The sequence below is a fragment of the Biomphalaria glabrata genome, chromosome 4 (assembly GCF_947242115.1).
Source record: "Biomphalaria glabrata chromosome 4, xgBioGlab47.1, whole genome shotgun sequence".
NCBI classification, from domain to species: domain Eukaryota; kingdom Metazoa; phylum Mollusca; class Gastropoda; family Planorbidae; genus Biomphalaria; species Biomphalaria glabrata.
In genome coordinates, this window is record NC_074714.1 from 12408481 (window position 1) to 12434725 (window position 26245).

Consider the following 26245-nt stretch of genomic DNA (forward strand, 5'->3'; position numbering starts at 1 on the left):
ATTCTGATGATATACTGTATGACTTCGCTACACGCAAGGCTCGTAAAGTAATTCTGTAGTAAAGAATGAATAAAGTGCAAAGACGATTTTATTTTCTAATACAAATTCTTAATTTTTACTTATTATCCGTATCCCTACCCAAACGTGGCGCCGCGAAATCCGTTTCACATTGGGCCCCACAATGGTTTAGTTCTGCCCTGCTATTTAGTGACGGGTGAATACTACTTGTTCTCCCCCCCCCCCTCTTTTTTTTTTCGCCTTTAAAATTACGTGGGGTAACAAGTCCTTCCGACTTGCAGAAATAAAAGAGTAATCTTTCCATTACTTGGTGTCCAAACTCTTGAGCCATGAAAAGAATACCTCACCTACATATCCCATTCTAATACAGGCTTCTGTTTTGACAAGGGTAACTTTAGATAACGTACCCCAGAATGATCTCGCCATATTTAAAAGACAACTTCTCGATCCAGTGCTTGAACTTTACAACCATCTTCTCCGGTAACTCAGCGTCTCCTTTGTCTTAAGTCTTTGTTCTTTGATACACAGCCAAACCATTCTTAGGTTTTTGCAGCTATAATGAGTGGTAAAGCGCTCGGCTTCCGAGACGAGAGGGTATAGTGTTCCAATCTTTGTGATGACTGTGATTTTGAATTTCAGGATTCTTAGGACGCCCCTAAGTTTACACAACTCTAATGGAGACCAGACATTAGTGTGGGAAAGTTGGTCGTTGTACTGGTGCCATAACATCCTTGTTAACCGTCGGCCAAATGACTTTTATATCATTTGCCCTTCAAGATCACACAAGGTTTGAAAAGGATAGTTTAGTTTTAGTGTAAACCTCAAGAATATGTACCATCTATGTAAATAAAAACTTTGATATGAATTCTCGGACTAAGGTTAGTGTTAAGTTAAGTAGTCAAGAAAGAGAGAAAAGAAACTTTGACAAGAAGTAAAAGGAATATGGGTCATTAACTTATGCCGTCTATAAATAAATATAATCAAGTCATTAAACTTCGCAATTACGTCCGGTGTACTCTTTTTTCGAAATATCCGTTTTTTTAGACAGTTTTTCCGTGAAAACCATTAGCCTACTTTAAGTAACACAAACTTGAAACCCTGGCTATTTTTTCAAAAGAAATTTGTGATGGTCAGTAACTCATCAGATTTAATGATCTTTCAGGTTGTTTTTTTTACCTAATTAGTACATCCCTTACGTGGCTATTTTAAAGGATTCATTTTGTTATAAAACTCCTTTAGATGTTCAAAATTTCAATCCTTTTTAACGAGCTAGTGAAACATGATAAGAGATAATACGGAAATCATGGCTTTTTTTTTTTAAGTCATAAAAGTTGTCGTTTTAAAACTATAGTGTATGGACTTAACTATCAGTCTCGTATACTAACCAGCTAATTATGGACACACGTATTTAGAAAGACATGATTACAGTTTAGTATGAATAGGAGAAGACGGAACTTTAAGCTGAAGCCAGGCCAGTTCAATGACGTACATGAAAGAATGATTGTATTCATGTTTTGAAAGAGTAACATTTACTTAGATTGTTTTAAACATTCAAACTTTCAAAATGTAACTATAACTTGAATCTCAATGTCTTAACTATTAACCTTGTTTGTATCATACACATGATTTATAAAGAATTCTTATAAAAATGCATAAAAACTTTACTTTTTTATTCTCTAAACATCAATTGTATTTTGCCATGAAGAGATACAGAGTAAAGTATAAAAAAAACGGATTTGACTTCTTTACAAGTTTGCAGACTCAAGAGACATTAATTACTCATTTCTGTCTCCTCAGTATAATGAAAGATCGATACAAACAAACCTGAGCATAGAAACAAAACTTATTCAATCATCCTAATGAGCAAAACAAACCGACATCCCATTCTTCATTCGAACTTGTGTATTTTCAAAACTAAATGAAGGCATATTTTCAAATAAGGTATTTAGTTCAATCTTTCTGTAAACAGTCCGTAAGATTGTTTTACGAATACCAGCGAATTATTTGAGTATCGAGAGCCCAACCTGTTATTGTATTTCTGGTCCACCGTCACTCCAGTGAGAATGTCTTGTTTCAAAATGTGTACAATTTCTTTGACATAAAGATAGATAGATAGATAGATAGAGAGAGAGAGAGAGAGAGAGAGAGAGAGAGAGAGAGAGAGAGAGAGAGAGATAGATAGATAGATAGATAGATAGGTAGATAGATAGATAGATAGATAGATAGATAGATAGATAGATAGGTAGATAGATAGATAGATAGATAGATAGAGAGAGAGAGAGAGAGAGAGAGATAGATAGATATAGATAGATAGATAGATAGATAGATAGATAGATAGATAGATAGGTAGATAGATAGATAGATAGATAAATAGATAGATAGATAGATAGATAGATAGATAGATAGATAGATAGATAGGTAGATAGATAGATAGATAAATAGATAGATAGATAGATAGATAGATAGATAGATAGATAGATAGATAAGAGAGATAGATATTCAAAGTAAATGTGTGTGTGTGCCTATGTGTGTGTGAGCAGGTCAAGGCATGTAACGCATGTCCGTGCGTGTCTAAAACGATCATGTGACACGCCTCTGTCCATTGGGAGGGAAAATGAGATTACTCTCCCACCCCCTCCCATTTGTTTCTCCTGTGCGAGAAAGTAGAAAAGAAGAGGAGGGAGAGGCGCATGGCGTTACAATAAAAGCGGGAAAAAAATCACTCAGCTTCTCTCGCTAATACGTCTAACACTTGGCAGTCTATTTACTCTAGACTTGAACAAACCATGTTCTACTTAGTCGTCCTTGACACACACATGCCCATCTACTTATATGACCTTGACACACACATGCCCATCTACTTATATGGCCTTGACACAAACATGCCCATCTACTTATATGGCCTTGACACACATATGCCCATCTACTTATATGACCTTGACACACACATGCACATCTACTTATATGGCCTTGACACACACATGCCCATCTACTTATATGACCTTGACACAAACATGTCCATCTACTTATATGACTTTGACACAAACATGCCCATGTACTTATATGGCCTTGACACACACGTGCCCATCTACTTAGTCGTCCTTGACACAAACATGTTCATCTATTTATATGGCCTTGACACAAACATGTTCATCTACTTATATGGCCTTGACACAAACATGTCCATCTACTTATATGGCCTTGACACACACATGCCCATCTACTTATATGGTCTTGACACACACATGCCCATCTACTTATATGGCCTTGACACAAACATGCCCATCTACTTATATGGCCTTGACACACACATGCCCATCTACTTATATGACCTTGACACACACATGCCCATCTACTTATATGGCCTTGACACAAACATGCCCATCTACTTATATGGCCTTGACACACACATGCCCATCTACTTATATGACCTTGACACAAACATGCCCATCTACTTATATGGCCTTGACACAAACATGTCCATCTACTTATATGACCTTGACACGAACATGTCCATATACTTATATTGCATTGACACGAACATGTCCATCTACTTATATGACCTTGACACAAACATGTAATGCCCATCTACTCATATTGATTTGACCCAAACATATAATGTTCATCTACTTTTATAGCTATGACCAAAACATGTATGGTCAACTCACTGAAGACCTAACTTCAGTCAATCTGATCTCCTGGGAAAATAAAACAAGGTGAAATACAAACAATACAAAGAACTTTCAAAGAGAATTCTGTAACTGAAATGTTTTTCTGCTTCAAGTGTCAATATGTAATCTAAATAAGACTAAACTGAAATTAGGTAGGCCTATAGTATTTCTTTAAATACTTCAAAAAGGGAAACATACATCGATGTAAATAAATGTCTTTTTTTTTTACTGTTTAAAGTTGTTGTTTTTTTCTTTATTTTTGAATAAATACAAGTTTGTGACAGAAAACTAGTGAGATGACTTTGTGTGTTGCAAAAAAAACACCAATGGATATGTTTGTGTTTATTGTTGACACATTGAGTACCACTGCTCACGACAGCACATCAACTAATACACGTAAACCATTCATCTACCCTAGACACACACAGAATGACATGGTCATTTTATAGCGGCTTCATCAGGGAAGAGCCACTGTAGCATGTATACAGACCGACTGTCCGTTCGACTATGTGTCACGTTCAGATCTTAAAACTTTTTTTTAAAAAGGCCAAGGAAACGTCAGCTTGACTAAATCTATTTTTAGCATTCTTCAGTCGTAGAACGACTATGGTTTATCTCCTTTTCATGTGACTGTGGAGCCCTATTCTCGAGAGACACTCCCGTCCATATATACGGCAGGTTGAAATGGTATTCGCTTCGGGGGTAGAGCAGCCAGTTATTTTTCGTTTGGCACGCTTTTCTTCCAGTGCTGAGGCCGATTCTTTTTCGCTGTCCATATTTATTCCCTATTTCTTATCCCATATGCTGGACAAACTCGTACAAGTGTTCCTCCTCCCCTAGTGCCATTAAAGCATGGAACGAGTTGCCTGAATCAGCCAGGATTACCAATAACTTATCAGAGTTTTAACCGCTAATTAGCCTAGATACGCGTAGGACGTAATTTTATTTTAAGGAATGTCTGTAATGTTTTAGAATATAAGAAAAACATTAACAATACTCTTTAAAAAAAAAAGAATTCCCAAATGCGATAGTCCTTTCAAAACCTATGCTGCGTTTAGATCTAGACCTAGTTCTCTAGCCAAATTTAAATTTATTTTTTTTTTTTTACTTTGAAAAATTAAAAATGTCAAACTAGAGTTTTCCAAGTTGGCCAACGAGCTAGTAATTCTTTTCTCAGCGATATTCATCAACTGTTAAATTTCTAGAAAAATCGTTAGAGACGTTTTTGAGATCCGTTTCCAGGTTCCAAATTCCACCCTTCATGACGTTGTGACTTGAATAGAGGTATTGTAATAAGAGAACTTACTTTTATTGTAAGCATTTTTTTAAACGAATAATGTACATAGTATGTAGACACGGATAAAGACTTTTTTTAAATGAAAATAAGAGATATCCAAGACATTTGATGTAAGACAAACTCTACCTCGTGCCACAGAAGTCGCCTGCCTGATCGGTACCTCAACACTGACCTGCAACACCTGTGGGCAGTGGAGACCAATAGCTCGGTTCCACGTTGTACAGACCTGTGGCATGTTAACGAGGTATTGGTCTCCACTGCCCACAGGTTGAGACGTTGCAGGTCAGTGCTAAGGCCTTCTATGACGATTGGTCTGGGTAGTGAGCGATTTGGATTATACATGTAATGAACTACAATACAGAATACACTCCGCCCTATGTTTGGGCTATAGGTGTAAAATATATACAGTCAGCTATAAGGGAAAATTTAATGAGAGAAAATAGATTATCAAATCCAGAGTAAAATGTTGTCCCTACGCTAGTGTTGCCTTTATATATGTAACGTATGCATTGCGCATTGTTTCAACACTTCACTTCACTTCTGCAATCAGCGCTCAGGATGTTTGGAAGAGGACGTAAGGATCATCTTTTTAGATTTCATAATAATAAGGCATGTCTTCGAGTCCGAAGATTAGTGAGGAATGCAGTATTTCCCGTGGCTGCGCAGTCCCAGCTGTGACCAACATATTTCGCCACATTCAGGGCAAGCATATTCATTGTCCGCAGGTGGTAGATTTAGATTTTCTTCTGCGTTTGTCATCGGCAGCAGATTTTCTTTTGGTCTCAAATGTGTACCCCGCGGCCTTCGTGAGTGAACTCCAGCTGTCTCGTTTTTAGACCGCATGCAACCAGGTGCTCTCTTCTATGTCAGCTAAGGCAAGTTGGCGCCCAAGCTGGTCTTTGAAGTGTTTCCGTGAGGCACCTCTTTTACGTTACGTTGACCACCTTTGAGCTCACCAAAAAAGACTTCACAGTGTGTAGCGGTAAAGACCAACAACTCTACTATCGAAAGAAAACTAACTCCCATTAATGTTTTTCTTAGTAAGGAAAACGTGCATATTTCCCATGCAGTGAGTTCAATATTTTCTTTCAAATGATTTTATACCGTCCGCTTAATAACATCTCCCAAAGTTTCCTCCTACTCGAGCTATCTGCAAAATTACGCCCCTTGCCCTCTAGACATCATGTGCATGCTTTTGAGCTCAACAATTTCTTCTGGGGAAGATAATTAAGCCGTTGACACAGCCTGCAGACGATTTCATCCAACTTGTCTTTAACCGATTTGTAATTGCCAGGTTCAGTTTTCCCGCGCTAATAAATCAAAGTGCAATGACAAGACGCTCATTACGTCATGTTCTTTAAATCAGGCTCAAAAAAAATATTTGGAACAAAACAAAAAATGTAAATAGCAGACGTATTCGGAGCGTCGCAAAATGTTTCTGATAAAAGATCTGCACACATCCTAGAATGTCCTAGATACAACAGACCGTCAATTTGCAACGTAAAAATGCGACTCAATGTTATTATTGTTTTGGAAATGAATTCATTCTCGTTCTCTGGCACTGCCAGGGTCGATCTTCATTAAAGGGAAACAATATTTATTGTAGTCCCCTTAAAAGTGACAACTGAGAAATTTTCTGATGATGTCACAGGTCTGCAGTAGTACTACCCTTTGCCAGGTAATAAGGATCTTCTTAGGAATGCTTAGGGCTTCGAATGTGTCTACGAGTTCAGTTATCATCCCTTCGGTTGATATAACAACAGGGTCTATAATTACTATAGACAGCTTCCATAGTCGCTTAATCTCTAGACATAGATTATCTTATTCGTTTTCAATTTTAAGTTATACTTTTTATTATTGGATAGTGGTACAGCGATGTCAATGTTGGTTGCGAATTTTTCTTTTTTTTTTTTGTTGATAAACAGTAAATCTGAGCGAACGAAATCTACCGTCTTGACAGTCAAAATAGGTCTAACCCAGTATAATAAGCAATCAGTTGACTCGAAGACCTCCTGTGGTGAGTATTTGTAGTAAGGAGGAGTATCTTTCTTAATCAGATTATGTGTCAAAGCCAGGTGCTGATGTATTAATTTCGTTACTTGGTTATGGCGACCCAGGTTGGCAGATCTGATAAGGCTGAACATCCTGCCGTTATCTGTTTAAATGACTCGCCCACGTTCCCGCACTGTCAACATTTGTCAACCACATCTATTTATTATTATTATTATTATTATTATTATTATTATTATTATTATTATTATTATTATTATTATGTTAGAAACGAACAAGTATTCATTCTCTGGAACTGCCAGGGTCGAGTTTAGTTAAAGAGAAACAAAATTCATTGTAGTCTCTTTATCAGTTTCCACTGAGGAATTTTCTGGTGATGTGGCAGCTCTGCAGCAGTACCGCCCTCTGACAGGCAACGAGAATCTTCCAAGGAATGTTAAGGGCCTTGAAGGTGTCTGTGAGGTCAGTTCTCATTATACTCTCGGTTGATATAACAAAGGGTTTATTGTTATTTTGGATAACTTCCAAAAAACGCTTAATTTCCATGTCTTCTTCTTATTATTATGATTATTATTATTGTTTTGCTCTGAGCAGTTTGGTCCAATGTCTAGTGGACAACAGAGGAGGAGGGGAGTATCTGGGAGAACGTTTTTGTGCTCTCTGCTCAGCAGACACAATACAGCTCAGTCAAATCTCGAATTTCAAAAAACGCCTTGTTTAAATAGGGATTCGAACTCAGTTACATAAATTAGCAGCTTATACAACGCAGCCACACATCCCTGTTGACTGTTGAGTGTGTTAAAGTCTTGGTCAGTTAATTGATAGAATATTTCAGAAAGCAAAAAAAAAAGGAAAATTGAGTTGTGAAATAAGTTTAGCCAAAGACTAGGTCACACCTTGAAATGCAACCTTACCGCTTCCGTTATTAATGCACTGACTTATTTTCGAATTTTGTTGTTAAGTTATTTTTTTGCATATTAGCAGGAAAAAAAGAAAGGGGGAAAAATCTCCCTTGGCGACCTAACTCTTACCAAAAGAAAGCTTGTTTTTTCTTGGTTTATTTTAGCACTAAATCAAGAATTTATCATCTCGATTTATACACAAAATGAGCCAAACAACACTTATCTTATTGTGCTCATTTATTTCATTCCTACTAATTAATTACAAATTTAAACTTTTGGTATAGTTGATGTGACTGTGTATGTGTGTACGTTTGTCTATGTGTATCTGTGTGTTTGTGTCCGAGTGCGTGTGTGGCCATTGGTGTCCCTGTGTTTTTGAAGTTTGGGAGGCTGTGTTTATGTGTGTAGCTTTGCCTTCATGGTTTATATATTTGTGTCTGTGTAAATATTGAAGGGCGCACACAAAATCAAGAAGACATCCCCAACAACCATATCTTCACAACTCTGTCTTAAGTGGATATGTTTTAAGTAACTAATGTGTCCCAAGTGAAAGCTACATCAGACCTTGGTTAAAGAAATGTTGTTTTCTTAGGAATAGCATTAGTCTGACCAAGACATCTTATAAAGTGCGCTGAAGGTGTGTGGGATTCAAACCAAGTCACAAAGAGTTGACAATTTAAAGCACTTATAATTACGCTACCATTCATTAGGCCAGTTTCTTACATATTATTATTATTTTTATTATTAATATTACTACAGTCGAATCCGGTTAACTGAATCATCAGTTAATCGGACCAACGCTTATTCGAACCGAATCCTAAAGTACCGAAACAAATCCTATTAGAGTCGTATACCGGTTAACTGGACTATCTAGTTATTAGGCAAAAACGATTGGTCCGGTCTACACAATACGGATAAATGAATGTCATTATATATGTGTATATCAGATATGGGAAACTGTTCTTCGAAAACAAATCTTCGTAAACTGAAACAAAAACTCGTTCGTACCTCACTCGGTCAGACTATATCAACGCCACTCATTGATCAGGGAACATGAAAAGCACCAAGATGCCTGTGCGAAGTCGCTGAATGAACTCTCTATGTTGTGTCTGTTGTATTTATGTGTATTTTTCTGTTATGTTGTCTTTATATGAGAAACGAGTCCTTGTAATCACAACAAATTTCCGTAAGGATCAATAAAGCAGTCTTAGTCTTAGTCTTAGTCTTAGTCTTAGTCTTAGTCTTAGTCTTAGTCTTAGCACTAGGCTGGAGATGAAACATAAGCATGATCTTTGTTTCGGTTGATGCATGCTCTGTGAAGATCAGAAGATTGTCAACTGAAATCTAGAATCTAACAATTAGAACAGATGTTGAGATGGTGCTCTTTTTTTTTACAAAGTTTATATCAACTCGCTCTGTCTGTCTGGTAAAAAGTGTGTGCACGATATTTCTCCCACACCTTGTCTCGGATCAAGTTAAAACTTCGCACAATTATTCATTGACATAGACAGGACATGAATCAATAATTTTTAAAAAGTAGCCGATCAGGCAGAGAATTACAGGTAATTCAGTATTCAGTTTAATAGCAACAAAGGAAACTAATACTTCAGTATTCACAGATATGGCTAAAATTGTTTGGTTTTGTCCCCTTAAATAATTGTTAACCCTTTTACTCCCTCACTCAATCTCCGATCAAGTTGATGCTTAAGACAATCATTTATTGTACCTAACAAGACTTTAATTAATAAACAAAATACTCTGTTGTAATTAATTGGTAATTAATTATTTTGTTTGATATTAGGGAAATAACATTTACATTATTGGTGGATATAGTTTTAACGACGGAGTTCTTGCCCTTTAAATTAGCTTTGTTTTTATAATTTTCTTGTTTATGTATTTATTTTTTTTACGATCAATTCGAAAATAATAAAGAAAATAGAATAATGCACTGTTGCCCAAATCGTGGGAATATGGGGAACGTATTGTATAAAATAAAAATAGAATCAAAAGATTTTTAAAGGGTGAAGATCAAACTCGTAGATTTGTTAACACCTTTTGTATTTTTCACTTTCAGATTAGATAGTATTAAAAATGAGCAGAAAGACTGTCTAAATGTACAGTCTTACTGGTAAAAACATTTATGTTTAAACTTGTATTTCTGTGTATCTACCAAATAGTTTTGTTTTAAAAGCCTCTGGAATCTCTGGATCTATTTAAATGGAGTAAAGGCCTGAAAATCTGCAATCCTCATGGGATAGAGGAACGTGGACAAAGACTGATACATAAAGGTCTCCCTCCAACTGATACGAGGGGATGATGGTAGCAATACAATGGGATGAAAAAAAAATTGCTATGTGAACTGATCATGTGAAACGGTCACGTGATTCAAAGAGATGACGTGACGTTACTCCAGCACATGGGAACGCACATCTATTGAGTGTGTGTGTGTGTGTGCTTGTAAGTGCGTGCTTCGGTGCCTCTGTCTTTGTGCTAGTTAGTGTGCTCGTGTGTGTGTGTGTGTTCATACATTGGATAGTCCACTATGGAACGCCTTAACGTCTAATGGATTTGTAAGGGCAGGTTAAATAACGTTTCATAAGAGCATGAGGGAAAAAAATTATTTGTGGTATTGTCAAGGGTACTAAATCTTGCAGTATTGAGAGCTATCGCTGTAAATTTGTAGTTCTTTAATTTAAAACTTTTTTTCAAGTATTATTTTTTTTTATAATACTTGTTTTTAAGATCCCATTCAGATTATTTGATGAATAAAACTCACTAAAAGAAAATGAGAATAATTATATATGAATACTATTGGTGGATATATAAAGAAACCGAAAGACAAACATACGAACGTGCAGTGGAAGATTTTAATTGTAACATCCAGTGCACATGAAAGTTGGCATGAAATAGACTAGATAAATGAGATTTTAAATATAGTGTACTCTCCGTATATAAAATTTAGCATCTAATTGGCAAAATAAAAGATTTTGAATAAGATTAATACAGCGTATGAAATTTTGAATAAAATAGACAAAATAAATGAGATTTAGAATAAGATTAATGAAGCGAATAAGATTTTTGAATAAAATAGACTAAATAAACAATGTCATTGATACCATATTAAAAGATCACATGTTCCATCTAAATAACAAAAATTAGTTTGTGTTATAAGGGCACAGGACATTATTGCATTATTGGCACGCACAGTGCTGAAAAGTGCAACAAAAAAATATGATGTAGTTTATAGACAAAACTTCGCTTATCAGAACTTCCATACTTCTTACACCGGATACCAATAGAGATGCTTTATATAGACACCCACGTCTCAAAGTCTCCAATGGTATCACAGAAAAGAGCTGCATGACTAATTTGTATGTTGGTGTACTCATAATTCCGTTTTTATTACGTGAACAGATATGTTCATCATAATTAACTCCCTTCCCCTGAGTTACTTGCCCTTGAGTCACAACACCATGATTAAGAGTTACACAAGTTGGTATATGTCAACTATGAGAGTAGTGAAAGCCTACCATAAGACTGTCAGGTAAATGGAGAGAGAGAAAAAAAATCTGGATTTTGAACAAAGCACTCCCAATCGAGAGGGAACGCCTGTCATAATAACAAATTTATACCGCAAACACAGTGTTCTGATCCAATCAAGATATTTAGCCACATGCTGATGGACATTATTTGCCATCACGATGGCATGCTGTGACGTGACAGTCTAATGAGATTGACATTGTGGTCGCGTGACATGACACTGCCAGCAAGCGTTTGTCAATTTTCATCAGCGCTGTGTGGGTGTATGTGCGTCTGGGCGTGTGTTTGTGCGCGTATGCGTTGTTGCAAGATGTCCTCCCCCCCCCCCCTTTTTTTCCGATTAAAATTGTGTATTAGCAGATTTGCCGCTGCGCCGTCTGCCTGATTAATTCCCCACGTCACATCTCGCCCACAAGACCCCTGGGTCGCCGGGATGATCCACTGGGCTACCGGAGCCTGCTGTCAAAAACGCGATGCAGATTTCAGCGGTTGCCCATCAGCTAATATTTAATATAAAAAATGATGTCTCCCTTTCCCTGTCAAGGAACACAAACACCAAACCAAAATATTTTTTCTTAGCTTGATGGCAAACAAGAATAGCGCAGAGTAGAGTTGGTTTGTTTTGCCAGGTTTAGCATCGTTTGTAGGGCTGTTTATTTCTTAATTTGTTAATATTGCTAGAATATGCTGCAATGATTTATATATGTTGCAATTATTTGTACAATGCTTTTTGACGACTGTGAACAGTTAGGGCAATATACTTTGTAGTTTTCATGAACTAAATGTTAATCTCTTTACAAAGCTTATTCAGTCCGTCTGTCTTGTCAAGTCTAGCGGGATTCCTTTACTAATTTTTTTCTCCCTCAAGTTGAAATGCTGCTCAATATTGTCAAAGACAACATATAAATCAATTTAAAAAAAAAACAACAGTCAATAAGTAGTAATTAATTAATTTAGTTTTACACAGAAAAGGGGAAATAAATCTTGCAGCATTGGGTGATATGGCAGTGAATGTGTGGTGCTTTTCTTTATGTCTTGCTTTTTTTATTTCTAATTTTTTTTTGGAGGTGAGAAAGGGGGCTTTATGTCATTGTATCAAATGATTGTGTGTTTCAAATGATTGTGTGTTTCAAATGATTGTGTGTATCAAATGATTGTGTGTATCAAATGATTGTGTGTATCAAATGATTGTGTGTTTCAAATGATTGTGTGTATCAAATGATTGTGTGTATCAAATGATTGTGTGTATCAAATGATTGTGTGTATCAAATGATTGTGTGTATCAAATGATTGTGTGTTTCAAATGTGTCTTCGTAGTTAGTAAATAGTAAGTAAAGTGCCCATTTCAGACCTTGGGATCTATGGAGCAGATGATGTAAAGGTCATCTGTTTCTGTTGCCCACTGTTAACGAGGGTGTCATGTGACCAGCACAGCGACCAACCGACTTTCCTTTTTCTCCAACCAATGTCAGGCACCCATTAGAGATGGGTGGACTCAGAGGCGCCCTAAAGATCCTGAAAATAAAAATCCCAGTCCTCACCAGGAATTGGTTTGAAATAGTTTGAAATAGTTTGAAATAGTTCCTGCTTACAATTATTTTGAATGAGTTGAACACGTTCACCTTTTTTCTTCGTAGCAATAAAGGATTTAGAACATCATTGAACTAAATGAACCCCTGATGGTGTGAAATATTTCGTTATTTAAGGAATGATGCTAAATGGAATGCCAGCCTTCGAGTAACTGGAGTATAAATATTTCATTTAATTTAAACGAATCTTTTTAGTATTATTATTATTTTACAATCGGATACTTTATCAGACAGTTGTATTTTCCCTGTGTGAACATGTCCCTGGGTCTGACAGACAATCGATGGATATTATCAGATGTAAGTGTCTTCAGGCTTTTTTAATAAATAACTACAATCCACTAGTCACGGTCTAGTGACAAGCGTGTGACAAAGTACTCCAGGTAATAGTGTGTGGAGACTAGGAGAGGGGCAGACAAAAGAGAGGGGGGGATGGAGCGATGTCTATTCTTTGTTGGACTATTGCGTTCTATTGTATACTGTTAGTGCTACTTGTTAATGGACCTCCTTCACCAATCGTAAACAAACAACATTTAGCCACGTGGTTCTCTATCTCTTCTATACAAATTACGTAATACACACAGGCTGTCACGTGATAGTTTTTTTTTTCATTGTTTTATCAATATTATCACGTGGCTAAATGTTGTTTGTTTACGATTGGTGAATGAGGTCCATTGTGTGGACCAGATGGTTTGGTGCACAAAGTCAAATTGACAGTTTTTTGTTATGTATATAGGCCGAATGTAGTTCGTCCATCATGATGACCACTTATGTCCCCCATGGGATTGAGGACTGCGATTATATGCTCCTCGTGTCGCTGGAGAGACCTTCGTGAGCCCAGAATGTTCGGCTGCACACTAGGAAAGTTATTCCAGATGGAGTTTATTTCATTTGCCTTGATTTGTTTTTCTGTGACTCTTCTCTTCTGCCAGCGCTGTTTTCTTGTCATCTGCAATTTTTCATGCCAGTTTTCACCGCTCGGAGTCATGATGTTCTATCACGTCTTTATGTCTTCCAGGTGGTGAAGTCCAAGTGGAATGCTTTCAGAGGCGCTTTGAGGATTTCCCTGCAGCGTTTTAATCTCACACCTTGTGCTCGCTTCACTTTTGTTAGCTTGCTGTAAAGGAATCTTTTTACGAATGGGAGAGTTGTCCATTCTATAGATGTGCCCTGTCCATCGCAATGGAGAATGCATCAGGATTGTATAGATGCAAAGGGTTGCTAGCCCGCTCTTTGGAGTCTGTTATATTATGAAACAGTTTCACAAATGTTGTATTGGAAAAGAAAAACAAAGAGACAAATGCGTGTTCAAGTTATAAAACAAAGCGTCCTGGCTTGGTTCCGTTTGTTGACCATTTCACATGTTCAGTTCTAATCTCAGCGACCTACTGTCAGTTTGAATAGTGATTACTAACCGTATCAAGATTCAAATCATATCGTCACCAGCATCAATTGGACATCCTCTGCAATATCACTATTATTATGTTTGGGAGTTGACTAGCCTAGACTATATCTGAGATGAACTTTTAGTGATTTTCAGATCAGACGACTCTCCATATTTTTTTGTATTAAAGTTTTTTTTTCGGGTTTCTCGATGGTATCTGCAGCTTTGGAGGACTAGGTCGACATTCTCCGGGGACACTCGGCAAGGGCATGTTTCGCTAATTCAATTATCAGCTTCGAGAACATGTTTTGTTGGCATAAATCTTTGTTTTACTCAAGAACTAATTATCAGAACTTTGGAATCGATACTGCCCTCATATCCATTGACCCGGGGATTGAAAGAGGAGAGACATGTTGATATTGAACTTTGAGACAATGTCTATGCATTAACTTTAACAGGTAAAGAGTTCTACAGTGTATATTGAATGTCTATAATTAGATAAGTCAGTCCACTTTTAAGGCTCTCTTATAGACTGTGTTTAATGTAGACGCTGACTTCTGTTTTATGTTTTACATGTTTCGGAAGTTCCTTCTGAATGAAAGATCAAATCCCAAGCCCAAACCTCTCGCAGGACGTCGGGGGGGGGGGATGGAGGCGGGCAGGATCTGAGCCCGGGACCGTGGAGACGACAGTTTGCCACACGACAAGGAAACCATTAGATTTCTTTGCCACACGACAAGGAAACTATTAGATTTCTTTGCCACACGACAAGGAAACTATTAGATTTCTTTGCCACACGACAAGGAAACCATTAGATTTCTTTGCCACACGACAAGGAAACCATTAGATCTCTTTGCCACACGACAAGGAAACCATTAGATTTCTTTGCCACACGACAAGGAAACTATTAGATCTCTTTGCCACACGACAAGGAAGCCATTAGATCTCTTTGCCACACGACAAGGAAACCATTAGATCTCTTTGCCACACGACAAGGAAGCCATTAGATTTCTTTGCCACACGACAAGGAAGCCATTAGATCTCTTTGCCACACGACAAGGAAACCATTAGATTTCTTTGCCACACGACAAGGAAGCCATTAGATCTCTTTGCCACACGACAAGGAAACCATTAGATTTCTTTGCCACACGACAAGGAAGCCATTAGATCTCTTTGCCACACGACAAGGAAACCATTAGATCTCTTTGCGACACGACAAGGAAACCATTAGATCTCTTTGCCACACGACAAGGAAACCATTAGATTTCTTTGCCACACGACAAGGAAACTATTAGATCTCTTTGCCACACGACAAGGAAACCATTAGATTTCTTTGCCACACGACAAGGAAACCATTAGATTTCTTTGCCACACGACAAGGAAACCATTAGATCTCTTTGCAACAGGGAATCAATGTGCATGGAAGCCCAAAGAGAGAATGATCAGGACGTTGTCTGAGCCTCGTCCAAGTGATGGCAGCCTCCTCTACTTACACTTAAGAATATAAACCATGTGTTTTAATTCCTGGTTTAAAATGGTTTTGCTTTTTCTCCGCGACTAGGACTTTTTAGAATGTCTGAACTTTATCTAGTACACAGGTCTAGTTTTATCGGAATTTAGTACCCAGGTCTAATTTTCTCGGAATTTAGTACCCATGTCTAATTTTCTCGGAATTTAGTACCCAGGTCTAATTCATTCACAATCTAGTTATCTAGTACACCAGGTTTAATCTCTCGTAAAGCTTACTGACCATTTATGAATATTAAAGTAATATTTTTTAAGTAAAATCAATAAACTAAGCAATTTGACAAATTTAATTTTATTCCGTTATAATAATTTATTCAGCCAATTGAAACTTGACTACGAGCAATATAAACAATGGCAAAGTGACACCCAAAGAACGAATTTACTTTCTCTTGCAAAAACTAATGGCCCATTATACCATCAATACTTCTCAGTATAAAGCAGGGGTTCTCAACCTGTGGATCGCAACCCCCTTGGGGGTCGATTGACCATTTGCCAGGGGTCGCTTAAGACCATCGAAAATATGGATTTGTATTGTCTACTCTTCTATTGCTGTACGTGTAGGTGTGTGTGTGTGGGGGGGGGGGTCGCGGCAAAGTGGGGCATTGTAAAAAGGGGTCGTCGAACTTAAAAGGTTGAGAACCGCTGGTATAAAGCATTGAAAATCTACGCTCTTCATTTGTCTCGGAGATAAATGTCTTCCCCAGCGAAAGAGTAGAATTCTAAAAAAAAAAACTATGTTGTCTTCTAATAAAACTAACTCCATATATTTTATTTCGTTGTGTAAGCTCTACAAAACATGACTGCTGACTTGCATAGAGCACAACTTCTAAATATTTACATTGAAAACTAAAGCTCGGGTTGAATGAGTGTAAAGGGATGTAGAAAGGTGAAGGACGCCTCGGGGGTAGACAGTAAAATAAACTTTCTCACGGATCAAACGGCTCTATAACGGAAGCGAAAGAAATCTATGGCTATTTTAAACTCTAAACACAAAGGAAATAATTGGACTTTCAAATAGATTCTTGTATCGAGTGCGGTGTGTAGAGCAATAAGCTAAAATAGGATCTTGCATTAAGTGCACTATATGGAGTATTAAAACTCAAACAGATACGCGTATCAAGTGCAGTGTATAGACTTAGAGTAATCAAATCAAATAGATTCTAGCATCAAGTGGTGTAATAGACTCAAATAGATTCGCAGTATATAGGGTAATCAAATCAAACGGATTCGCGTATATAGTATATTTTCTAAATAAGGCGTATGTATGTAGGTATTTACGTATGTCCCGCATGGAAATCTTGATAAAACTAGGTATAAATGTTCCTTAGATCATGGCGGAGTGTATGTTTAATGTCCCTCCCACAACCGGAAGGCTCTAAAAATAAAAAAAAATAAAAATACCTAAATTAATCTCTGTTAAACTTTTTTACAGATCGGGTAAGCCCGTTTTCACAGGCATTTGTTTTAAACCCATTTTCACACTCTACTTTCATTTTCATGACAAAATATTTAAAAAATTGTGAAGGGAACATAGATGTAATTCCAGTCCACTAGATCGGTAATACCCAAATGAAATTTATGCTGGGTACATTTATCTAGTTATGATGAACAAATTTTGCCTCTTGAAAATTGTCAATGGCTAGGCATATTCCTACGAAATATGTTGTTTTATTTTGATGTCATAACAAATTAAATAAAGTTACATATCCAACTATCTAGTGATCAAGTTTTGATAATTCCAAACAACAAAATACAATTTTAACAAAGTTTTAAGTGAGAACGGAATTCTTACCTTCATAACATATAGATAAATCCAAAACACGAAAATCTTTTAATACAATGTGTCTACACACTTAAACTCCTTTTGTTATTGGCTAATTGAAGATACACACTAGTTCATAAACTCTAATAAAAGGAAATGGGCATCAAATTTGAAACTTTTTTTTTATTTTCGAGCTACCAGAATATTTTTGTAAATATTTACTTCTTTCTTTTGAAAGTTAAATTATAAAAGAAACCTAATTAACACTGAGCAACACGATTCCAAGAATCACGTAAGAAATGAACGTGTATAAATGTGAGATGAAATTATGTATACAATTACACTTAAACAAAGAGTTCAACAAACTGGTTAATCCCCGTAGAGATCTCTGAAAACACCTGTTGAGAACAGACAAGGGAGGTGAACATGCAACATTAAAGTCACTCGTATTGTTTTGAAAAGTTCATTCAAAACTCGCACACTGGTGTGAGGGACGGAGACGACAGTGGGGGGCCAGGGGGAGGGGGGGGATGCCAGGACAGGGGCGAGCAGTTGGTGAGAGCTGGTGAAAGGGTGGTACTCAGCAGTGCGCGTGCAGCTAATACTCCCAGGCTCGTGTCGCTTGTCTCTCTCTCTCTGATAGCTTGGACAGTTTGTGGGGTTGAGGAGAGCAGGAGTAGAAACGGTATGTGAGTGAGCCAAGGGAGGGGGGGCTGTGAGTGAGCCAAGGGAGGGGGGCTGTGAGTGAGCCAAAGGGGGCTGTGAGTGAGCCAAGGGGGGCTGTGAGTGAGCCAGGGGGGGTGTGAGTGAGCCAAGGGGGCTGTGAGTGAGCCAAGGGGGTATGTGAGTGAGCCGGGGGGGCTATGAGTGAGCCAAGGGGGATGTGAGTGAGCCAAAGGGGGCTAAGGGTGAGCCAAGAGGGCTCTATTTAAATTATGTAGTGATTTGTTTTAAATCGATATTTAGTTTTAAAAGCAGCCGCCTATCATGAGTATAAGATGTTACCTGACATAACAAGTGAATAACTGGTTGCGTGGTATGTGCTTCGGATCTCTACAAGATAGACAAAGGTGTGAACCTCAACAAAGGTGATTTGGAACGGGAAGTTTAAATTTTGTTATCAGATTTAGCCTGCATATATTAACTTGTAGCGTTCCGTTCGCGCCACGCTACAATGAACTTAAAGAGTTGTGATCAATTTATTTTTTTAAAGTAAGATTTCGACTGAAATATACATCTCACAATTAGAAGCGGTGTTGAGGCGTCGTCTAAATCACATCAAGATTCACCCGGGAATCATCAACAAAAACAAATGAAGTGCAAAGAATTTACAGTTCCTTTTTTACGAACAAAGAAAAAAAAAGCAGCAGTTTTGATAATGTGCTGCATTAATTATCTCTTATGTTTTCTTCTGGGCGAAAAACGACTTCCCAGCATCCTAAACAAACATGTGTTGTGTTGTCGCTATTGATTATTATAGCATAATAAGATGTGTGAATATAAATCGTCTTGTTCGCCAGTATATTAAACGTTTTCATTTACTGCAGACTAACTTATAAATGGCTGTTTATTGGAGTTTCCGGTGTACAAAATAAAGAGAGCGTAGAAAAGCTTTGTCTTTAATAAAAGATATATGATAATTTTGTATGCACTTTTTACCACTGCGGAATCATAGTTTCTGGGCGTTTCAGTTTAATGCACAAAATTAGTTCATTAATGAGGAATTAATTAGACTTTCTCTTTATCGTCTAAAACTTAATGAAAAACGAATGAGCAACTAACCAGCGTTTATAAACAAAACTTGATATGTAGATAAGACATGAAACATTGTTAAAGTAATAGATCAACTATTATTATTTAATTTAGTTGGCAATATTGAAGTTCAATTTAGCTCCTTAACATTGCTGAATATATGATAAAACCCCAAAATATTTCTATGCCTTTAACGTGGATATCTGTTTTGAAGTAAATTGTAGTCAAACAAAAATTGTCTTGATTCATTAAATTTGTTTTAGATTCACTCCTTGAACATGTGTGTTTACTAAGTAATGTTTCTGATTTGACAAAGTATTCGTGATTGAATGCCATTGGTAAAAGTGAAAGCTAACTCGGCGTTGCCTGGTGGGGACAATGTAGTATCCTATGTGTGATTATGTCGGCGTATGATCGTGTATCGTTGTATAACAAAGATATACCAGAAGAGCTGATCAAGTCTGTGCATAATTAATGACCAGTGGCTGATAGACTGGCCAGTTGGGTCCCCTCACGAATAGGCCAGTCATGTGACTTTACGGAGGAATTGAACAAGAAACATCTGTGATGGATTGTGAACTAAATGATGTGATTCCCAAACTACGACCAACGGGCATCATCCAGTACTATAAAGACCACAAAACTTCTGCCAACACATGCATACTGAAGCCACCGGTGCTCAGTTCTAGACGGTGCATAAAATTATCCTTTAATTTATTAAACTCTTGAATCAACAATACTGTTATAAACCTGGTGGTGGCACAGATGGGGGTAGTGGTGTGAGTGTAGTCAGCCGACGCAAATCGCCCCAGGCCAGCGCTAGACGAGCGGTCAACCGTGACGAGTTACGACGATCGGCCGAGACGAGTTAACAACATGAAGGTTCGAGTAGGATCGGCGTCGTGAACAGAGCTCAGGAGCGTCCCAGAATGGTCGAGCGACGTTCTGTCCGGTTCTAGAAGGCCAGTAGGGACCCTATATAAAGAGCGGAGGTGTCGCAGTCAAGACAGTTCAGAAAGCGGGTTCACGACAGGAGTTCAGAACACGGTCGACTACAGCACAGTTCAACGGTGTGGTTCTGTACGGAGCATTACGACGGTTCAGTGCGGAGTACTGTCAAGTACAGTTGAGACGAACGGCGTCTTGATCTTGGTCTGTGATCGAGTCCGACACAACGAGCCCAAGTGTGTGAAGTCAGTCCCGAACTGTTGAACCCAGTGCAAGCCCGGAACGAGACGGAGAGGCCAGTGCAAGACTTGATACGGCGGAGAGATATTTGTACAGTCTTGTGTTACGTGCTGCCAATTGTACAGTATTGGCTGTTATTTATGGACATTAAACCTTTACGTTATTTTGGAGCCCTGACTTGTCAAGTTCTTTAAGTTGGTGGTGTATGGTGCAGTTTGCAGAGAGCCTGGATAGTGAGATTCGTAACAATACCTTAAATTCCAAAACGCAATAGTCCTTTCAAGAATGCGATAGTCCTTTCAAGAATGCGATAGTCCTTTCAAGAATGCGATAGTCCTTTCAAGAACGCAATAGTCCTTTCAAGAATGCGATAGTCCTTTCAAGAACGCAATAGTCCTTTCAAGAATGCGATAGTCCTTTCAAGAACGCAATAGTCCTTTCAAGAATGCGATAGTCCTTTCAAAACCAATGTTGGATCTGGATCTAGACCTAGTACAAAACATAAAAAGTATTTTTTTTTTACTTTGAAAAATTACAACCAACTCCAGTTTTTCCCCTGTGTCCAACGAGCAAGTAATTCTTTATAGCAATATTCATCAATTGATACATTTCTAGGAAAATCGTTTTTGAAATCCGTGTTTGGGATCCACCCTCCACTAAGATTCCATGAAGTTCTGACTTGAATAGAGGCTGCTGGCAAAATCATTGGCAAAAACAAACCCCATTTGGGCAGTTGTTTGTGACAAACATCTCTAAAAAAGCTAACAAGATCCTCGAAATAAAGAATCACCCTTTGTGTCAGGATTTTGTGATGTTACCATCACAAAAGAGATACAAGACACCGATAGCAAAGACAAACAGACAAATACTCTTTTGTTCCCCTGGCAATCAAATCATTCAATAAGAACAATCTGGTATAAACTTTGTCACATGTAAATTATGAGTGAGTCTGGTGTGAATGTACACTTTGGTTTCTTATAGTTATAATGTTTTTTGTTTGGTGTAATGCACAAATTGTAAGACAAATTTCCTTACGGATAATAAAGATTATTATTATTATTATTATTATTATTACAAAGAAGTGCACACAAATTATACGGTTTTAGAATGTTGATTTTATCAATACTTCCGTATTCTGTACACCGAATGTACCAAAAAAACTTTCTGTTCATGACCTTGACTCATTTAATCATAACTTTTAGTAGATAAAGTTTCTAAATAAAACAAAAGTTACACAAAAATGAGCTGATGTTTTAACAAAAAGTTTATCTTCCAATGTGTTAGACATACGAAGACTCTACTCACTAAGAAAGTGGTTTATATACGGATTCATTTCTGGCCTACAGTCCTAAATGGCAGGTAGTATTAGTTTCCTCGTGATTCTCTTGCGAACTTGACCTGCATGACGTTCAGCTACAGCTCATCTTTATCATCATCCTCATCAATATCATTATCGTCATGGTAGGGGTATTGGGAGGGTTGGCGTAACCGAATCCCTTTACAAAAAAAAACAAAACTTGAAGGTCAGCTGGTGTCCTTGTCATCTCTTTCACAATGTCCAGTCTGCTATTCCTTAGACCACCATTTCTTCTTCCTCCATGTATTTTGAAGACTTGAAGGATGATATTTGAGGATGATTCTTCTCTTCTATAGATCCCTCTACGTGGTCCAATATAAGCAGATTTCTCATTTCCTATGAACTCGTAGATGACTGTAAAGTCATACGTGGCACTGGTAGGTTTGGCCACTTGCAGATATACCTGCTTCTTCTCTCAGCTTTTTGTTGGTTCGAGGAGCGATCGAGAGCTAGTGCTTCCCAGCAGACGTGAATGTCAATGTCCCACTCCTTGGAAAGGCCATAGTCTGGACTACGTGTCCCGCCCATTGAAATCAGTGCCCATTTTACTGTGACTTGGATACTGTTCAAAGTAGACAACTGTATCAGTATCTGGTTTGTGGTCGGACCAATGCACCTTATGAAGCATTGATGAATTGACAATGATTCTTCTCTTACAGAATTTCGAACCAGATCCGCGTTCATCTCTTTACAGTATTCAGTATTTCCTCCCTTCTTTTTGTCTGCCCGCCAGAGGGTTTACTTTTAAAAATACAAACTATTTTTATTGAGAACAAGAAAAAGTTGAAAGATCATATGAACATTATAAAACACTTTGTGATTACTCTTTTATTCAGAATACTGCTAAAGCAAATAATAAAATCCTGTAGATATTTGTGGATATCTGTGTGTTCAGTAAATAGATACGCCTGCAGGGTACAGATTAGCTGTCTGGAGCTAGCTCAACACATTACCCAACAACAGATGGCAGACATTTATTAAGCAGATAAATAGATCATCTCTTCAGGATGGAATAGCAACAGTCACTCATTCTGAAGCTTTTATAGCTTTGGGATTTCCCGAAATCACTCTCCTTTTTGGAAGTCTCCGCCGAAGTTATTGACTTCATTGTTCTTTGTTTTGATTCGTTTCTCTCATTTAAGGACGAATAAAAAAGGGACGCAATCATAGACAGAAAGTGTTCTTATTGGTTAGCAGTCATAGTTTTAGCAAATTTAAATAAGTAAAAAAAAAACAACGTTAAAATTAAAACGCACTTAAAATTAGAACAGAAAAAGAGAACCAAATTAAAATTCTGGGTGTGGTTAGTGTGAGTTGAAGTGAAATTCACAGCCAACGCTTTAGTTATTTCCATTCCAATGAAGTGCCTGGAGAAAATTATTTTAAAACATCTATTGAAAGAAGTCGAAACATGCCTCGATCCGCACCAGTCTGCGTACAAACCGTCAAGAAGTACAGAAGATGCAATACTATTTATGCTGAATTGTCTATATCATCATCTTGATACTCAGAGACACTACGCCAGAGTATTATTCGTAGATTTTTTATCTGCATTCAACACCATCCAACCACATCGCATGATACAAAAACTATCTGAATTGAACGTTAGCAAAAACATACAAGCTTGGATTCTAAACTTTCTTATCAAACGCCCACAATATGTAAAAGTGAACGGGCATGTGTCAGGCACGAGAGAACTTAGTACTGGAGCGTCGCAGGGGTGCGTCCTGTCACCAGTATTGTATACCATATACACAAATGACATTCAGAGCTCATCAGCTGACATTCCCATCATAAAATTTGCTGATGACACAGCAATCATTGGCCTTATTGCAGGTGACGAAAATATGTACCATTCAACAATTAACACTTTTTACGAATGGTGTATAGATAACTTTCTGATTTTTAAATGTTGAGAAAACTAAAAGAAATGATTATTGATTTTAGGATAAACAAAGACCATATTGCAGAAATTCAGATAAACAACCAAACCATAGATTAAGTACAAGAATATAAATATTTAGGCTCAACTATCAAGAACAAAGTGAACGTTACACGCGAGAACGAAAATCTATACACGCAAATTCACCAGCGACTCTTCTATCTCAGAACGCTAAGAAAATTCAACATAAACAAAACAATAATCAAACTTTTCTACACAGCAACCATCAGCAGTCTTATTAACTTTTCCATCCCCTGCTGGTATGGTAATACTTAACTGGCACAGAGACTTATAATAAATAGACTAATTTAAAAAGCCTCGTATATCACTCAAGTACAGCTACCATCTCTTGAAGAGCTTTTACAAGAAAGATGCCTTTCCAAATCACTCACGATTCTTAAAGACAACCTGCACCCATTAAACCACTGTTACATAAGATCTGAACGAAGTGGTCGTCTCCTTTCCATTAAGACTAAAACTGAAAGATTTAAAAACTCCTTTATCCCACTTTCGGTCAGAGTGTTACAAGATCAGCTGTCGTCATCGAGAAGTACATAGAAGTCAAATTCATAAAGCGCTGGTTGTGAGTGTGTATGTGTTTCGTGTGTGAATGTTGTTCGAATTTTTAATCAATATTGTTTTTGTACAGAAGTTTCACTGATCTTGTCAATTGTAGTCAAACTGAATTTCCATTAGATTGGATCAATAACAATTATCTTATCTTATCTTATTTCTTTTTTATTTCCTTATTTGTTAATTTGCACCTTTTTTGTCTTAAAATTTAAAGTTTTATTTCGGCCCCTATTGCTACTCAAAAAAAATAGTAATACTACGAAAGAAAGTTTGTAACCCAATTATTGAATTTATGTGTGTCATTTAGGCTTTGCCCTTCGGCAACAGAATTCACACAGGTGTGTAATGATATTGATTCCATACCACCCACGAGTTATCTCCCCTTAGCTTAATACATTTTCTGTATTAAAACAAAATTAATTAGATAAGATTTTTAAAAATTGATTGCTGTATTGACATTAAGCATGAGCTATTATACAAAATGTTATAACCATTGGATGAGTAGAAGTGGTCACAAAATCGATAGCGAAAATCCAAACATACAAGAAACATACAAGAAACATACAAGAAACAGACAAGAAACAGACAAGAAACAGACAAGAAACAGACAAGAAACAGACAAGAAACAGACAAGAAACAGACAAGAAACAGACAAGAAACAGACAAGAAACAGACAAGAAACAGACAAGAAACAGACAAGAAACAGACAAGAAACAGACAAGAAACAGACAAGAAACAGACAAGAAACAGACAAGAAACAGACAAGAAACAGACAAGAAACAGACAAGAAACAGACAAGAAACAGAGAGCGTGACTTAAAATAAGCGTTGTAATAAACAGTTATTGAATTTTATCACAATTTCTCTGATCAAAAAAGGACCTTACCAGGACAATACCAGGAAAAAGAAGAAGAGGCAGAGAGAAAGCGATGGGAAGACAACATCAAAGAATGGAATGGGCCTACCACTGAAAGAGATTCTAGACAAAGACAGAGAGGAATGGGAAAAGACGGTCGACAGATCAGATGTGATGCCCCAACGATCCGACAACTGAAGGATACGTGATGTTGAAGAAGATACAATATTGTCAGATAAATGGAGTGTGTTTGTGTGTTTGTTTTCTATGTGATATAGAAAGGGAGTATTTAATATTGGATGTAGATAAAGAGCATTCTGAGTCTTGTAGAATGGTTCAAGATATGCCGTACTGTGGTAAGCTGGTTCATTCCGCCAGGCAGGAAATGGTGGGTATTAAGTTAGTCCATTTACTTCTAGCACGTTTGAACATGAATTGAAAGGAACATAAAAATGTTCACATGGCGTAGTCCTGTCGTACGGACCACTATCAAATGAAAAGTCTTGGGGTTGGGTGACAGAGAGAGAGAGAGAGAGAGAGAGAGTATAAACTTTCTGTTGACTTGTGTGGCTAGGTGTGTGTGTGTTTAGTTTAACCGGAATCAAGAGACGTGAGTGCCAAGAGTTAAGAGAAAGAGAGAGATTGTGGGATAGTAAGAGAGAGAGACTGAGGGAGAGAAAGAGAGGGGGGATATGTGAGGGAGGGATAGTGAAAGTAAAGTTCCCCTTTCAGACCTTGCGATCTATAGGGCAGATGATGTTAAGAGCAGGGTGTCATGTGGCCAGCACAATGACTAACCGCCTTTCCTTTCCCCAACTTAAGTCAGGTACTTATTAGGGTTGGGTGGACTCAGAAATGCAAAACCTCAGTCTTCATCGAGA

General features: G+C 37.5%; 1 protein-coding gene across 2 annotated transcripts in view; it reads right to left on the reverse strand.

Annotated features, from left to right (window-relative positions):
- Positions 1–26245, reverse strand: part of LOC106071376 (atrial natriuretic peptide receptor 1-like) — a 595276-nt gene that overhangs the window by 556010 nt on the left and 13021 nt on the right. Inside the window, exon 1 of one of the 2 annotated variants that reach the window (XM_056027444.1) lies at positions 17728–18165. The exons of the other annotated variant lie outside the window; for it this stretch is intronic. The gene's annotated coding sequence lies outside the window, so the exon portion shown is untranslated. Of the gene's footprint in view, positions 1–17727; positions 18166–26245 lie in introns of those variants that run through there. 2 annotated transcript variants of the gene reach the window in all.